Consider the following 17,261-nt stretch of genomic DNA (forward strand, 5'->3'; position numbering starts at 1 on the left):
TCTCTAACACATTTTTCCCCCGCCCTTTCTTTAAAGATGTTCAAAGTTGGGAACTCAGAAAAATACCCTTGATGACCACCTCTGTCTTTGCAGAGTGGGTCCAAAGACTTGCACAGTCAGGAGGTCTGAGAGTGTGTGTGGGGGGGTGGAATTATTGCTACCTTCCCAGTGCTTGAGCGATGGCTGCTGGGTCGGGAGCAGGCGTGGTTCTCCTTCCCGCAGTGGATCGGGGCTGGCCTACCTCCCGGCGCTTCAACATTTTGAAGTTAGTGTCTAAATTTTTCCATAGTTGCAGAAAACATAATTCTGACTTACAGAAACTTAACATTCTAAGACTATCACATCACTTTTTGAACTGTAGTAAAAAAAATAGAAATTTTATAGTAATCTGATATTTCCCATTGTCTATTTGACATACATGAACAAAAATCTTTAGAAGTTAAAGTTTAGATCATTTATTTTTCTTCTTTAACTCTTATTTTCATTATATGTATCTTACAGAATTTCATTCAACAGATTTTTATGTTTGAAAGTCTTTTAGTTTACATTTTCCAATGACAGTAAAATGAAACGCACACACACACAAATGCTTTTCTATTGCTTGTGTCCATAAATCTTCAAGATTTAAAAATTTGTCCTGGATTAAGCTATATTACAAGCTTAATGAATATGCACGATCAAAACAACCTAAGTACATTTCAAAACTTTATAAATAATCGCAAAATTAAAAAAAAACTGAGAAATGCATTCTTTAATAAGATAAATGGAACCATTTTTCAACTAATTGATTCAATTTTTCCATTGTTGAGTATTACTTATTGCTAGATTAAAACAGGGCTCGTTAGTTTATCCTCTTGTTTACTGTTTTTAAAGAAGTGAGCACTAAAGTACTTGTTCACATAAAGAAAAAGATGTGTTTATTCAACACTGTTATAATTCTTGGGACATTTTATGAATTACATGCTAAAAATCATGGGAGGTGTCATCAAAACCATTTTTAATATTCTATCAGTTAATAATTTGATTAAATCTTCCTCAGTTTTATTGAAAGCCAAGAATTAAAAAACCACTGACTTGCAAAGGACTTGAAATTTAATCATTAGAGTAATGCACATTTTCAATTTCCAGAAAATATACAGAAAGACTATATACCAAGGCCTGTCAGACAATTCATTACCCACTCACTCCTTTACATAGAGGATTCATCTAAAATGCTTTTCACAAAAGGCATTAGGAAATATCCAAACATAAATCTCCATTTACTCTTATCAGCATAGTATTTTTTATGAAGTGCTTTTTACTAAGTGCAAACTTTAAACCTATGTTCATCCAAACCTTGTAAACTGTCCACTGAATGTCCTAGATGGCAGAGCTAGTTCTGGTTGCCAAACCAGTTAGCCAAGTCAGGTTTACCTATTTTGAAATATGACTCATGTTCAGAAAAGTGCCCTAAGCACTCTTTTAAAGGTCAGTGCATTATTGGAAAGCAGACACATGTAATGGCCATTCTCGGGTCCTGGAAATCCTACCTCATGTCCCAATCACTTTTCCTTGCCACACCTCCTCGGTACTCTGCTGTCCTGACTCAGGTGGGAAGCATGCTTTCCTTCTTCATAATATTACCATGCTCACGTCTAAACAATACAGTTGATTTTGCTTAATGTTGAGTTTCCGAAAATGAACTCTTGCTGGGTTTTTGTGCACATCTCAGACTGGTGTTTGAGAAATGCAACAGATAGATACTCACGTGGACCTGTGTGTTTATGTGCATTTCGGTACAGTTGTTCACTGTAGGGAATCACCATGATATGTCAATCCAGTCTGCTATTATGAAGAGAAAGGTTTCTTTTGGCTCAGCTTTGGAAGTTTCAGTCCATGACCGAATGGCCCTGATGCCTTGGGTCTGGGGTGGCACCTCATGGTGGGAGTGCATGGTGCTGCAAAGCCACTCATCTCATGGTGGGGGGAGAGAGAGAGAGAGAGAGAGAGAGAGAGAGAGAGAGAGAGAGAGAGGAGAAAGGGAAGACTTAAGTCCCACAATTCCCTGAGGCCACACCCACAATGACCCAAAGACCTCCCGCTTGGCCCTACCCCTTAAATGGCCCTACAGGGCTGGTTACCAAGTCCCAATGCACAGTGCTTTGGGATACGCTCAAGACCCAAACTGCAGCATTCAGCCAATGCGGGCCCACCATCCCAAAGCCTGTCTGCTTGTACATTCATTTTAACCCCTAAATACTTAGCAGTCTTTGTCCGTTTGCACTTCCTGTGCACTCTAGAGATACAAAGTCATATTTCAGACTTAATTTCATTTAATTTGCATTTCTATGACAGTGAACAAGACAGAATTCCCCCTTTGAAGAGTTGGGCCATTTTTCTGTTACAATGTTTATTTCTTGCTGTTTTTTAGTTTTTACTCTTTGATTACATTGCCATCCTCAGGTTTTTGTGTGGCAAATATCTTTTCTCACTCTGTGATTTATCTTTCCAATCTTTAAATGGTTATTTTTTGATGAACAAGAAGTTCTTAAATTCAGGGGGTCTGAATAATATTTATTTATTTATTCATTTATTTTTCCCATTAAAGTAATTTTTTATTTAGTGCTTTTTTTTCATCCTGATAAATAAGATTTTTCTCTTCACTGGGGCCAAGAAGATGGCATCCCATATTATTTCTAGAAGCTTTAATGTCTTCTTTTATGTATAATCTTCTATAATACACCTGGATTTGATTTTTATGTGAAGTGTGAAGTATGGTTTGTTTTGCTTTTTCACTATACAGATATCCCATATTTTAGCTTTATTAAAAATGTCCTTTCTCCACTTTCTTGTAGAGCTGCATTTGTTAAATATCAGTAGTGTGTTAGTGTTTGTGTAAGTATACAAGGCTTCTGGGTTCTCTATTCTTTTATCTTGGTCTATTTGGCCAACACTTTGTCAAGACATCACTGTCTCAGTTACCATGTTCTTATAACAAATCTTGATATTAAGTAGCACATAGTTTCCAACTTCTTCTTAAATACCTTGCTATTTTGTTAGTCTATGTCCTCCAAGATGGTATTAAAAGTTAATGCATACATTTTATTTAAACATTCTTATATGAGAGAAAAATAGGAACAGAGCTTGCTAAGACTGTAAGCACTATCAGACTGTGATCAAGCCTGCTTCCAAGCAAAGGGTTTTAATAAAGCTCCTAGGAAAGAGGGCTGGGCAGAAGTGCTCCGGGATCCCAGGGAAAGAAAGGTTCAGCAAAGTTGCTGCAGGATTCCCAGAGCCAGTGCTGGCCATCAGCAGGGTCCTGCAACTTCTGAGAACAGATTTGCTTTATTCTTCTTAAATACATCCAAGAATTGGCTCAGAGCAGCCCACAACGGGTGTGGCTTCAGCGGAGACTTGGTGATGAATTTCAGGACATGGTAAAGAAGCACATTGATCAGCTGCTTCTTATACCAGCTGGAAATTTGCAAGAAGCACACTGATTTCTGCTGTCTATCCCTTGAGGCAGATCTGTTTTTCCACACACACCTGTAATCCCAGCTGTATAAGTCAGCTTTCCCACTGCTGAGACACAATACCCGATACTCACAAGTTGAAGAAGGAAAGGCTTAAATTTAGCTTATGGTTCCAGGAGACTCAGTCCATGGTTGGCAGGCTCCGAGGCAGATACTTTATCGTCAGAGGCCCTGGTGGAGCAAATCTGTGTCATTAATGGGAGCTGGAAAGCAGAGAGAGGAATAATATCCAACAGAAACAGATGAAGGACCAGACATAGACCCCAAGACCATGCCTCTATGGCCCCCACAGATACACGCAGGATTAGCATGCTAGCTGTTTTTTAAACCAAACAAGTTGACCTATCAGGATTAACAGTTACATAAGAATCTGGGAGGGTGAGGCAGGAGGATCATAAGTTTGAATCCAGCCTGGGTAATTTATCGACTTGGCAAGACCCTGTCTCAAAAAGGGAGAGAGGCTGGGAATGTAGCTCAGTGTGAAGGTCCTGGGTTCAATTCTCAGTACTGGAGAAGAAGATACTGGTAAATTTTTTGTACACATTATGTTTTTTTTTTTTGATTCTCCAAAGCAGATTTTGTCACACTTTGATTATGATGAAATATTACAGTTGTAACAGTCAGACAAGTGACTGCCAGGAACATATCGTCGCTGCCCATGTTTACATCCCATCAGTCATAGCTTATCATATTGTTGTTGCTTCTATTTAGTGATGGACGTTAGTGGTACTATTTATGTCTTGAGTATAATTGCCTATGAAACTCCTTAAAAACTTTACAGTATAGTTTGACATTGACACAAAAAATTCCTGTGTATGTAGTAAATCATAGAAACAGAACATCAAGGCATTAGGCCAACAATCAGCTTCAGTATAGGGGTTGTGGCTTGAAAGAAAATTCTGAGAAAATAGAATGCATGCTAAGGGTATACTGCCTCATTAAGCCTCTGGACAGCACACAGGATGACCTCATGCAAAGGCAGACATGGATAACTCTTCACTGAAAGGCAGCTGAGAAGTGTTATGTACCATATATAAAGAAATTTGAGGATTGTCTCAGTTTTGCTTACAATATGATAAATATTTAATATCTACATTGGTCTGAAAAAGCTCTTTCAACAAATATAAAATAATTATACAAATAAGAAAATAATTGTGAGGTGGTTATTTGGCAAACTTTTTCTTTCTTCATAATACATTAGATATTGAGCCAGGCCTGGCGGCACATGCCTGTAATCCCAGCACTCTGGGAGGCTGAGGCAGGAGGGTCACAAGTTCAACCCAAGTGGGCAACTTAGTGAAACCCTGTCTCACAAAAAGTATGGAGGGTAGTATAGCTCAGTGCCAAGGCCCCTGGATTCAATGATCAGTGCTGCATTTAAAAATAAAACAAAGGGCTGGGGATTTAGCTCAGTGATTCCAGGGGCTGCTTTGCAAGCACAAAGACCTGAGTTTGATACCCAGTCACAAAAAAAAAAAAAAAAAAAAAAAAAAAAAAAAAAAAAAGTGAGAAACACCAGATACTGGTGTGTCTTACAAGAATAGCATCTTAGATTCCATGAAACAATGCTTTCTCTGCATACCTGGGCAAAGCAAAACGCCCCATTTCCAATGATATGTTTTACCTATAAACTAAGAAATCACATGTAAGGTTAAAATAAAAGCAAAAACAGTTTTATAGGTGTAGAATGGATTTGCAAATTGGGAAATAGAGGCTTGGTTAAACGAATCCATATTTCACTGAGGAAATGGGCTCAGATTTTTTTTTCTTTTTTTCTTATTGAGTTTATTGGTACTTATTAGGTATACAGTACAGTTACATTCATCATTAGGATCTTGTACCTTTACATGACAGGTCTTGGTTCTCATTTTCATACCCCTGCCCTCCCTTCACGCCCTCCACTATCTACAAAGACTTTATTTGCATTTGGGCTTGGATTTTCTACCAAGAAAAATGGGTACATGCAGTTCAGCATGCTTTGCCGGAGATATGCAGGGTGGAGCAAGGCTATGGCTAGAGACTTCCACGAACAGGTTGGCCACACGGAGTGTAAGCCCCTTGCAAGGTGCAGGGTGGGCAGCACAGCTGGGTCCTCTGCCATTTCACAAACCTTCTAGGTGTTAGATTCCGGAAAACTGTTCCCTCGGGCAGATTCAGATTCTGACATCGGTGTGGCATTAACCCATCAGTAACTCTCTAAGTCTCAGAAGAGGATTTTTATTATCTTTTTGACAACCCTGCAGACATCCTGGATTTGATTTTGCCACACCCTCACTGGAATGTGTTCTTATAGGGAAACATAGTCAGCTACTGGGTAGCAATGGGAGCTTGGTTAGGGTTCCTTGATGAAGGGAGGCCTTGTGACGCCAGGATTTTGAATGTTTCCCTTGCTGACCCCAGTAGCAACATACTGTACTGATTCAGGATGGGGCACAGGGACTTTTTCTTTTGTAAAGTAGGAGAAGGGCAGTGGAGGAGAGCAAGCCATTAGGAAAGAGTAGATATGGATACTGCATGAACTCTTGCAGCAGATTCCTTTAGATCTATTTTGCTGGATGCTCTTTGGAAAGTTTGAACGTTTCCATGGATACACATATTTTAACAAAGCCATTGTCTGAAGCCACTGGTGTCTGCTTCCTACACCGTGAGCTTAACACAATTCCTAAATGATGAACTAACCATTTCTATTTTATAGGGTCGCTTTATATTTCTAATTAGATAAACGCATGCAAATTCCTTAACAGCTGTTACTTGGCACGCAATAAGAATATGATAACTCAATTGTTACCCATTGCACGAATATTCATTTATCTATTTAAATATGTATTACATATTTTAAGATATACTCTAAGTCTTTAAGAGATCTCTTGGTGTGGTACCAAGAGCATGAGGTGGTAAACTTGGATTCTTGTCTCATCTAACCCTTGAGACCTGTGACATCTTGAGTCAGGGTCTGATGATCATCTGCCTGAATTTTTGTTGGGTTGGTCAAGAACAGAAGAAAGTGAATACAAAATATCTCTGAAATGTGGCAGCATATATAAGGGTTGCTTAAGATGCTCTTCCAATCCCAAGGGGCCAAGTTTCCCTCCATACACTGCTCCTAACCTCACCTAGGCCTCAGCTATCAGGCTCTTCTGTGGGAACCTCTCCCATAAGTCATAGATCTCTTTAGACGCCGAATTCTCACCTGCCCAGGACCGCAAAGAGGAAATGTGTTGGAGGACTGGAAGAGCTGGCTCCAGTGGTTTCAAAAAAATCCTATGGGAAAATGAACAGCTCTTTCCCCCGGAGAGGGGTTCCTTACCCCATCTCCCAGAAACCACTGCCTGCCATCCCTTCCCATAGTGTGGGATGAGTGAGCCCCGTGTTGGGAAGGTGATTCCGGAGGGCAGGTAGGAAGGCAGGAGGAAGAGGGTATCAGGAGCAGGCACAGTGGTTTCCCTGCAGGTTCTCCTCAGTACTCTGAGTCTGTTAAGAAGAAAGTTCAATTGGATGTTTATGGGTTTTGCAACACTTTAACCCCTGTTCATCTCTATTTTTAACAAGGAGAAAACAGGTTTTCAGGCAGGTGGTCTTTAAAGTTTAATAAAGTCTTCGATTTTCATTGTGTCTGTCTGCCCAGTTGTCTCCTACTCACAGCAGGAGTGAGTAGCGCAAGCTGCTATAAGTACTAACTCACACTTACCAAGCTCTGGGAAGTGGTGTGATCCTTTCTGATTAGTAGCTCATTTCACCCTGAGCCCCTGCGATGAGAGCGGTCTAGTGTCCCCATCTTACAGACGTGGAAACTGCCCAGGGAGTCACAGCTAGTGTGGGTAGAACTCGGACCAATCCCAGGCTTACAATCTTTAGGAGAGTGAGACTAAGGTTCCTTTCAAAAACAATTTAAATTGAGCTGGGTTAAAGATACTTCCTAGGTGGTTAAATATAGAGCACTATGGGGCAAAAATCGAGACAATGGTCTTTGGAAGGTCCAAGTTTGGGAAGCATCTGCTGAGCCCAGTGCCATGGTTTGGGGGTCCCCACCAAAGCTCACGGTGAAGGTCAACCCCAATGTCATATGCTGATGACCATTAGACTTCAATGAAAGCATTGTTGCCAATCAGCCTAGGGGGCTTCTGCTCGAGTCCGATGGAAATCATGAATTGGCAAAGTGCAGCTCTGCTCACCGTCCCACCAGATGACATGGGATAAAGCTGGATACCAACAGCTGAGGTTACTGCTGTTGCTGGCCCTGCCTTCCAGGGCCAGCTTGTGCCAGGCACCATAGGTCAACTATAGCAGGTGCTGATTCTGCCACTGCCAGGCCATCATCTTTTGGTGGTGGCTTGTGCCAAACACCGTGGGTTGACTGTATTGGGTGCTGGACTCTGCTGCTGGTCTCTGTTGACTGCTGGTGTCTGGAGCTCCCCAGTGCTTCACAGGATTTAATGTTTGCGGCTCTTTCTTTTGAACTGACAGCTCTGTCCACATACTCAGTATAAGAATCCCATGTAGGGTTTTTTTTTATTAGTACATGTTTGCAGTGCGTAATGATTACCTTCCTTGTGGGAAAGTGGTATGTGTACATAACACACCTCAATTTATTTTTTCATTTACAGGACTTTTGGAGCCCATCCTCTCTGAGAAATAAAATCATGAGCAAGTTTACAGGAATACCAAAGAGAGTCTTTATTTTAACAGGGCCTGTGCTGAGCATGGGGACTCAGTACACAAGTGGGAGCCCTCTTAGATTAAATTGGAAATGTGTCTGGGGAAGGCTGGTTATGTAGCAGCTTCAGGCCTGTGTCAGTGAGGGGCAGCACTGAAACTAGGGTATCTTCTAAAAAGTTAGTTATGGAGTAGGGGAGGTTAACAATGGGCCCAGATCCCTCCCTCCCTGATGTTAGCCAGGCCAGGGAACCCCCTCCCCTTTTAAGAAGTGGCCGGAACAGGGGAGGGGATGCACTGTGACTGGCTGCTTCACCTATGTTGGAGTGGAGTCGGGACGAGTGGCTGAGACAGACAAGGAGGACACTGAGCAAACTGTCACAGCCCACTGAGGGAGGTGGCAAAGGGAGGGCTGGGGGAGATATATATCAGCTGCTGGCCAAACCACTGGGACAGCTAGGAATGCTCAGTGGGGCTGCATGTGTCACTGAGGCTTTATAAGGGAGGCCTGAGCAGGCACACTTGCTCTGTCTTAATGTGGATGCCTTTTGCCATGTTGTGAAATGGTCAGAAGTCCCACACCACAGGCAGCACCATGCTCCTGGCTTTGCAGAACCATGAACTAAACGAACCTCTTTCTCTTATAAATCACCCAGTCCATGGTATGCAGTTATAGCAACAGAACACGGACTGAGTCACCTACCCAGGCTTCACTGTCCTGCCCCAAGGGCTGAATCTTCAGCCATGGGTGGGCCTCACTAACTGCAGGGAGGCTGTATAAAGGGCTAGCTGGGCTCTCAGCAGACAGTAGGGCCCATGCTGGTTCCCATGAAAAGCCGTACTGGATTTGGGCTGACCCAATGGCCTTCTATTCCTTTTGTATTTTTACCATGTAATTGGGTTATCAATTCAAACAATATGATGTGATAACATAATCACATAATCCTGAGCCTTCTCCAGGAAACCTAGAATATGATTAAATCAGAAAAGGGCATTTGGGGTGTAGATGGCTCATAGGGACACTTGGCTGACGCCTGTGAAGCAGGGCTCCCTGCCAGTCTCGAAGAGGCGAGCTCCTCCTGTGGCAGGCTCCAAAGTCAATCTGTTCGACCTCTTTTAGGACTGGCTTCCTTTCCGGTGGCCACAGATCCCCCAGAGCCAGCTGGTCACGTGGAGAGGCAGCATCTGACGGGCCACCACATGTCACCTGTGGGAGGTCCCGCCTCAGCAGGCTCCAGAAGTTAATGAGCCCCTGTCAGAGCAACCCTCAGACACTCACCATGTTAAGGGCCTTGTGCAGCTGTGAGGAATGAGGAGCGTGTTTGTACTCAGAGACAGGCACCATTTGGTGGAAGAGGGCTTCAGAGCTAGCAGAGATCGATTGTCCCAGACTTCTCAGGCAGTCATTCTAAGACTAAGGCAACAGGCCTGGGCAGGTACTCAGGCTGCACGGGAAGGCCAGGGCTTGAGCATGGGAGCAGGGACATGTTTACAGTCATCTAGGCATTTCTACATACCTTCTGCAGGGCCCTAGGGTTTATAGGGCACCCGCAGCTCCTCAGTGGTTCCAGGATAGGACTTGGGATAGAGCTTACACATACATGTCTCTTACTAGCTGTTTAGCCTGGCCAAGTCATTTGCCCCACATCCTGTGTGAACACGGAGGTTGTATTAGCGCCCGCCCTACAGCTGATGGTGTGGATCAAAGTGGATAGGGTGGGACAGGAGTCAGGTACATGGTGAGTGGTGATGAGTGGCAGAGCTGATCGCACTGTCTCTGCTGTGAGGGGCAGGGAGAGCTTGTAGAGCTTTTTGACAGATGGGGAAACCAGGGGACAGGGAGGTGGAGCAACTGCTCTAGAGGCCCTGGCTGCTAAAGGACAGACCCCTATTGTCAAGCCAGTGGCCTCCACCCTAGATAATGTGTCCCTGGTGTGATGTCAGCGTAGGCACCTCTGAACTGGCTGCAAAACAGAGCAATGGAAATCAGTCTGGGGTTTCTGTAGACTCAGAAAAGAAAGGATTTGATTGATCGATTAGTTGATTTTTGCTTTTTGGTAATATTGGGGGTTGAACCCAAGGCTCTTGGAATTGAGATACATCCCTAGTGCCCTCCCTTCTCCCCCTTTTCAAATTTTGAGACAGTGTCTTGCTCAGTTGTGTTTGAGCTTGCCTCAGCCTTCCAGAGTTCTGGGGCTGTAGGTGTGTGCCACAACACCCGGCAAGGATTTGATTTAACCGCTATGGACAAAAGTGTGGCCAGTGTCTTCTGTTGGGGCTGGGTGGTGGATTAGTAAACTAAATGAAGAGGAATTTTATTTTCATCTTTGTGGTTAAACTAACCATACAGGTTTGATGTGGGATGCTTCCCTTGCTGTATAGGGCCCTAGAAGTGCATTTGGATTTCCGTATGTGTGGTACATGCACCCAGGCTCAGAGGAGGCCATGGTGTAGCCGGCAGTTCAATGTGAGGCCCTGGAATAGCACTGCCTGGCTTCCAGTCTTGCCTCTGCCACTTTTGAGCTGGGAACCCTTCTGCCAGGCACCGGTGTCCTTTTAGGCTAGGTGGTGATGATAGTGGTATCTGTGCCATACTGTTACCTATCAGTGAAGATGAGGCTAAGCTCTCTAGGGCCCTGACGGACAGGAGGGGCTCTGTAATGACAGCTCTTGTCATAATGAAGACACAGACTCTCACTGAAACTTATCAGGCACCACCATCTTGGATGGCCATGATGTGAACCATTTGCCCTTCCTAGCTTCGGTCAGGACTGGGGCTCTGTCTGGAGTGCTGGTGTTTGAGCTCCCAGAGGACCCTGCAACTTATATGCCTCTGAATCCCACCTCAACTTCTCCTTCCCCATGCCCTGGTTCTGGACACCTCCCCATCCATGGAGGAACTGGTCTAGAAGGGCTGACCTGTCTGTCAGCAGCTCTGGTATGGGCACAGGAGAAAGAACCCAATGGGATCCAGTAGGACCAACCCCTGGCTGTGACCTCAGCAGGGCCACTTTTCTTTAGAGGTGGAGCTGCCCAGGAAACTTTCCAGACAGGTAACACTTGACAGCATGCTGATGTCTCAGAGCAAGCTTGGGTGCAGCTGCTCCTGGGTGGCCACTTAGCTCCTGAAGACCCAGTTTCATCTAGGATGGTGGGAACACTCCTAGGGATCCATCTCCTGGGTTCACTCAGGAAGCAGGCATCTTTTAGGCGGGGGAATCACAGCAAAAAGCAACCTCCCTTGGAGGCAGACTCCTCAGAGCTGGGTGTGGAAGGAAGCTGAGGTATTTTCTCTGGGAGATGGAGAATGTGCTGACTGTGGTTCACCAGCACCTACCCTGCTCCGGGCTTTCGTACTGGCCCCTGGCCTCTACTGTGGTTCTAGCTTTGCCATTTACCATGCACAAACAATAACAACAACAATAATGAGGGCTTTGTGCGGACCGTTTCATTTAGTTCTCATGATATTCCAGCAAGACCAATGCTATTTTATAAGTTGGTAAACTGAGACACAGAAAGACTAAAGGCATGATGTTATCAAGTCATATGCCTGGCAAATCAAAATTCAAATCTTCAAGTCTGACTCCAGAGACTAAAGTTTTTACCCTTGGACCTTGCTTGTGGTTCACACTTAGATGGGAGGAAAAGAAGGCAGCAAGAGGAAAACAGGGAGGGAAGGAAGGAGGAAATATGAAGGAAGACTGGATATTTTCCAGGTAGGAGGATGAAACGAGAGGCAGGGTGTGTGTGTGTGCGTGCAAGCGTGTGTGTGAGTGTGTGTGTATTTATTGTTAGACCAAAGATAGCTCTTTCAGGAGGATATTTGTTCCTTCTCAGAGCTGGGAGTCTCTGGCATCCTGTAGAGACCCCTGAAGCTTTTCCATCCATCGGTGAGAGTTTCTTACCCCAGGTTCAAGGCTTTTCCCTTTCTCTGGGATAGGAGAAAATGAGCAGAAACATCAAAATTGTGGAATTTTGGGATTTTTTTTTTTGCCCTTGGTCAGTTTGTTGCTGTGACCTTGGGTGAGCCTGTAGCCTCTCTGCACCCGAGTCTAACTTTGTGTCTGCTGCAAAGGTCCCCAAGCAGCAGGGTTAGGGGGTTGTGTGAGAGTCTGTGTGCAGTACCACAGAGACAGTAGCCAGATTCCCAGTGCTCCATGCATGATTGGCAAGTGACCATGCTTGTGGACAACATGCATAGGGTATGTTTCCCTCCATCTAGAATGTACTAGGGCACAGTACTGCTCCGGAGTTCAGTATTTGTTTATACAATATTTTTTTTTTCACTTTTCAGGTAAAACTTACATACAACAAACACTATGCACAAATCGAGGCACAGAATCTTCCCACCACCCCAGAAAGAGCCCTTATGTTCATCCTAGTTATCTCTAACTCCATACCTACTGAGAAGCAGCTGCTGTTTTATTATTTTTCAAAAACCTAAAGGAATTTTCCCTATTTACAGAAGGCTCAGATCGGCATTGCCAAGGGCCCCCTGGGTGCTTGTTTGGTGTCTCCTCTTGTCAGCGGTGTCTGGGGGTGAACAGCTTGTATCCTCTCTTCCTGTCACTGATGTTTGCATGTCCCACAAGCAGCAGAGCTGTTCTTTGGGAATTTGAAGATGATGTGTCTTTGGAGTGACCCATTTAGCCTCTCTTTGTTTAGACTTGACCCGATAGAACTACACTGGACATCTTTCCTGCTGTGTCCCTTTCTTGGGGGTCTGATTGGTATTCCCAAGGCAGGCTTTCCTCCATGATTTGTGTGATGGCCAGGTGAATGAGCAAGTTAGAGATAGAGGCTTCCACCTCTAAGGACTAGCCCTGTGATAGGGTTGGTTCTTAAGATATTGCCTAAAGTCCTGTTGTGTTAGCTTTCTGTCACTATAACAAAATACCTGAGACAATTAACTTATAAAGAGAAAAGGGTTTTGGGTTCACAGCTTGGGGGTGTTTGTGACGGATTGGCCTCGGGGCTTTGGGTCTGTGGTGAGATAGCACATCATGGTGGAAGCACGGGATATGGCAAAACCATGCACCTCATCAGCCAGGAAGCAAAAGAGAGGACAAGGAGGAGCCAAAGTCCCCAAATCCTCCTCAAGAGCAGGCCCAATGACCTAAAGATCTCCCATTAGGCCACACCCCTTTAAAGTTCCACCACCTTCCAACAGTGCCCCCCCGGACCAAGCCATTAACAAATAAACCTTTGGAGACATCTGGCATCCATAGTGGTTGGCTGTGGGTGGCCTTGTCCAGTGGGGGCCACAGGACACTTGAATCAAATTTAAACTGCAAACTGGGAGCTGTGAGCTTCGTTTGGCTTAAAATTCTGGAAGGGATCAGGAGCCACAGTTTACCATTTTGCTTTGGACTAGTTGAAAAAAAAAGGCTCATAAAGGAAAAATCCAGTCCAACCCTTTGCAAGGATATTGGCCTTGAAGTTCAGAAAACTCCCAGTGCTCACATCCTGCCCCTAGGTGGTGGCTGTCATAGGACCCAGGAGGGCAGGAGCTGTGACAGCAGGAACTCCTGTGCTGGCTTCCCTGGAGTGAGAGAAGGGGCCCCACTGGGTGGAGGTGGCAGTGGGGACAGGCATAAATGTCACAGCACAGTGCTGGGGACTTTCTGAGCCATCAAAGGGGATAGAGGACTGCCCTGGTGCCCAGCAGAAGGGGCCTTGTCTGCAGAGCCTGGAGTCTGCCTTGTCCCCTGCCTGGCCTGTCCGTCAGGCTCACTTTGATGTCTGCTGATTGGCAGCTGAACAGGATGAAAGCAAAGGACCTCATGCTCTGGATTCCTGGGGGTGAACAGAGGGCAGCTGAGGACATTGCAGCCAGGAGGAACCCAGGTGCGATGCAGTTGGGAGCGCTCTGAGGAGCTGTGGAGGCAGCAGGAGCCCGGAATCTGATGGGAAAGAAGCAAGCTGGATGAGGAGGGCTCAGGGACCCTTCTGGCAGCAGAGAGACTGCAGGTGTACTTGGGAGTCGAGGCTGGGGAGGCCAGAGTGACAGGAAGGAAGTCCCCACAGAGCCGACCTGTAGGAACGGAGGCCCTGGTGCTCACTGGCAGGGCCCATGTATGCATATCCTTCTGCCTGTCTCTGGGGATGCAAGGTGCCTCTGCATTAGATCCTGGTAAAGAAGATTAAACCACCTGAGAGGAGTTTTCAGGGGGCTCTGGCCTCTCATCATCCAGAGGCCCTGGAATTCACAGCACAGGTATAACTGTGCAACAACAGCCTGGCTTGCCCAAAGCCATAGAAGCAGAGCAGAGAAATCTCACCCACAAAAAACTGGAGACTTAAAGCCATCATTCTAAGCAACCAGCCACCCAATTCCAACTTGGAGCCTTCCTTGGGCACCAATGGCCCCACAGAGCTCAGCCCTGGATGTGCCAGGCAAGAGTAGCTGAAGCCCACCTGCTCCACCGTGGGTCATGAATGGGGCCAGAGCGGGGTTGGTGCATGGGGGGTCATTCTAGGGAAACATTAGAAAACATCTTCTCATTTCAGTACTTGTATCTGTCCATCCACTGATTGGTAGAAACCTACTGGAAAGGCAGTAAGCTCACTTTTACCAGAGATACGTAAGCCAAGATCTGATCAGGGCTTGGCCGGGACTGTATGTGTGCACGTACATGCATGGAAGTGTGCATGAGGACGTGTGTTTCAGCTGGGGAATGACAGGCTGACTCACATAGCTATGATAAGGTTTGGACTTAAGTTTCCCATCCACATCCTGGCTCTCTATGACTTATTTATGTATGTACCATTTTCTCTTTAAATTATTCACCCTTTTGGACACAAAGAAATACAAGTTTAAGGAAAACTTGAAGTCAGTACCTTATGGGAAAGTCAGAATAATTGTATGATAAGCGGGGGCCAACCCTTGTAATCCCATCCCCACCGGAGCCAGTTTAGCTGGGTACTGTTGCCTGCTTTGCTATTCCAGTCAAAACTGAATCCTCTCCAAATATGGGGACCCCCGGGTACAGGGACCCCCTCCAAATAAGGCTTTTTTTTTGGTACCCGGGATCGAACTTGGGTCCTTGTGCTTGCGAGGCAGGCAGCAGAACCACTGAGCTAAACCCCCAGCCCAATAAGGCTTTTTCTTAACAACTGGAAGGACCAGGAGTGGAGAGGCAAACGGTCTCTCCCTGTGTGATTCCATCCAACACGATGCCAGTTCACCACTGGACCAGGTGCCCTGGGTGTTGCCTTCACTCGGCAGCTCCGTGCTCCTCCATCTGTAAGACACGGCTTCGGCTACAGACTGAAAACTAGGATCCTTTGCAGCCCTAATATTCCTGCCAACTTGACCCATGGGATTCTTCCCTTCTTGGATGAGTTCTCAGAGGTGGACTTTCATCCGCCGTCACAGGCAGGGGTGCGTAGGGTGGGAGCGTTAGTTGTTAGTGCCAGTGTCAACGCCTTCCCCGAAAGCACCTGCCAGCCCAGAAGCCACCGAGCTTCCACTTCCAAACCTCCCTCAGAGCCTTTCCTTCCTCTCCCTTTCCTGCTGCATTCTGGCCCTGTTGAGAGCTTCATGTAGGCTAAATGTCGGTTTGAAGAATAGGATTCCATTAAAAGATTATTGTCCGGCTCCATCCTCGGGCCTGGAGATGGAGTCTGTCTTTATTTAATTAGGTTCAGGGACACTTCCAAAAGAAAGATGGGTGGGGGAGCCAGTTCATCCCTGCGAGTGAGTTGGTCAGGAAAGCAGGTTTCGCTTGGGGCTTTTGTGCATAACTTGGCAAAGTGCTTTGAAATGTGTTCATGGGGCAGGTGATCAGCAGGGCTGATGTCCCTAAGTGAGTCACCTGGCCAGAAGCAAGTTCACCAGGTGAAAGCCAGGTGGGAGGAGCAGGAGGTAAATGAGCAGGTAATTATGTGCTCTGCACAAGAAGAGTTTCTGTAAGGAAGCTTTTACACAGGCTATCCAGGATGAGTTTAAATAAAATTCTGTTTTTTCCCCCAAGGGAGTGGTAAAGACTTAATAAGACAATCATGTTCCTACCAGATGCAGGGCTGGGATGAGCTTCCGCTTGCAAACTACCAGCCTTTTCTCTGTCCCTAAGGATTGGCCTCTTCTGGGCATTTCATAAAAATGGAATCATATAGTATGTGGCCTTCTGTGTGCAGCTTCTTTCACCTAGCATATTTTCAAGGTCCATCTGTGAATCAGAACTTTATTCCTTTGCAGGCTAAAGAAGACTATTTTGTTGTGTGGCTAGAGAAAGTTGCAGTCGTTCATTCATTGGTTTATTGATGTTTGGGTTCGTCAGCACTTTCTGGCTACTGGGGGTGATGCTGCTGTGAACACTGATGTATATATTTCTGGGTGTGGAAATAGATGCTTTCATTTCTTTTGGGTACGCACCTGGGAGTAGAACTGCTGAGCCACAGGGTGACCTTAGTTTTTAACTTTTTGAGACTGTTTTCCACAGCAGCAGCACTATTTTACATCCCCACCGGCAATATCTGAGGGTCCCATGTTCTCTATATCCTGGCCAAGACTCTTTTCGTCTCTCTTTTTGTTCTAGTCATCCTGCGAAGCGGTGTCTTTCTGTGGATTCGATTTGCCTTTCTTTGTTTTACCCCCTGGGACTTGTACCACTGACCCTTGATCCCTGAGTCCCTGCTTTATCCCACATAGGACAAAGAGCACTGGGTTTGGAGAAGGAAATCTACCTCTCCCTCCTGCTGTGTGTAAAGGGAGAGGGTGTGTTGAGGTTCTTTGTGTGAAACTTTGTTGAACATGATGAGCGGGCAGAACTGAATGTTTTAGATGATAAAGTACACTCAGGCTGAAAGAGAACAAACAATGCCCAGGTAGGGAAGGCACCACAAATTTGGAACCTGTTCATCTAAGACATAATAAAAAATAACAAAGAAAATCTATGATAGTTCCCCTCACCCAAGGGGAATACATTCTATGATCTCCCTTCACTATACAGTGGCTTGGATGACACCAAACCCTATATATACATATATATATGATGTTTTTTTAATGCATGAATATACCTAAGATAAGGTTTAATTGATAAATTAGACACAGTAAGGGATTAACAACAATAACTAATAATAAGAACGATCATG

Source organism: Fukomys damarensis, unplaced genomic scaffold, assembly GCF_012274545.1.
Source record: "Fukomys damarensis isolate Sample0158 unplaced genomic scaffold, DMR_v1.0_HiC HiC_scaffold_20, whole genome shotgun sequence".
NCBI classification, from domain to species: domain Eukaryota; kingdom Metazoa; phylum Chordata; class Mammalia; order Rodentia; family Bathyergidae; genus Fukomys; species Fukomys damarensis.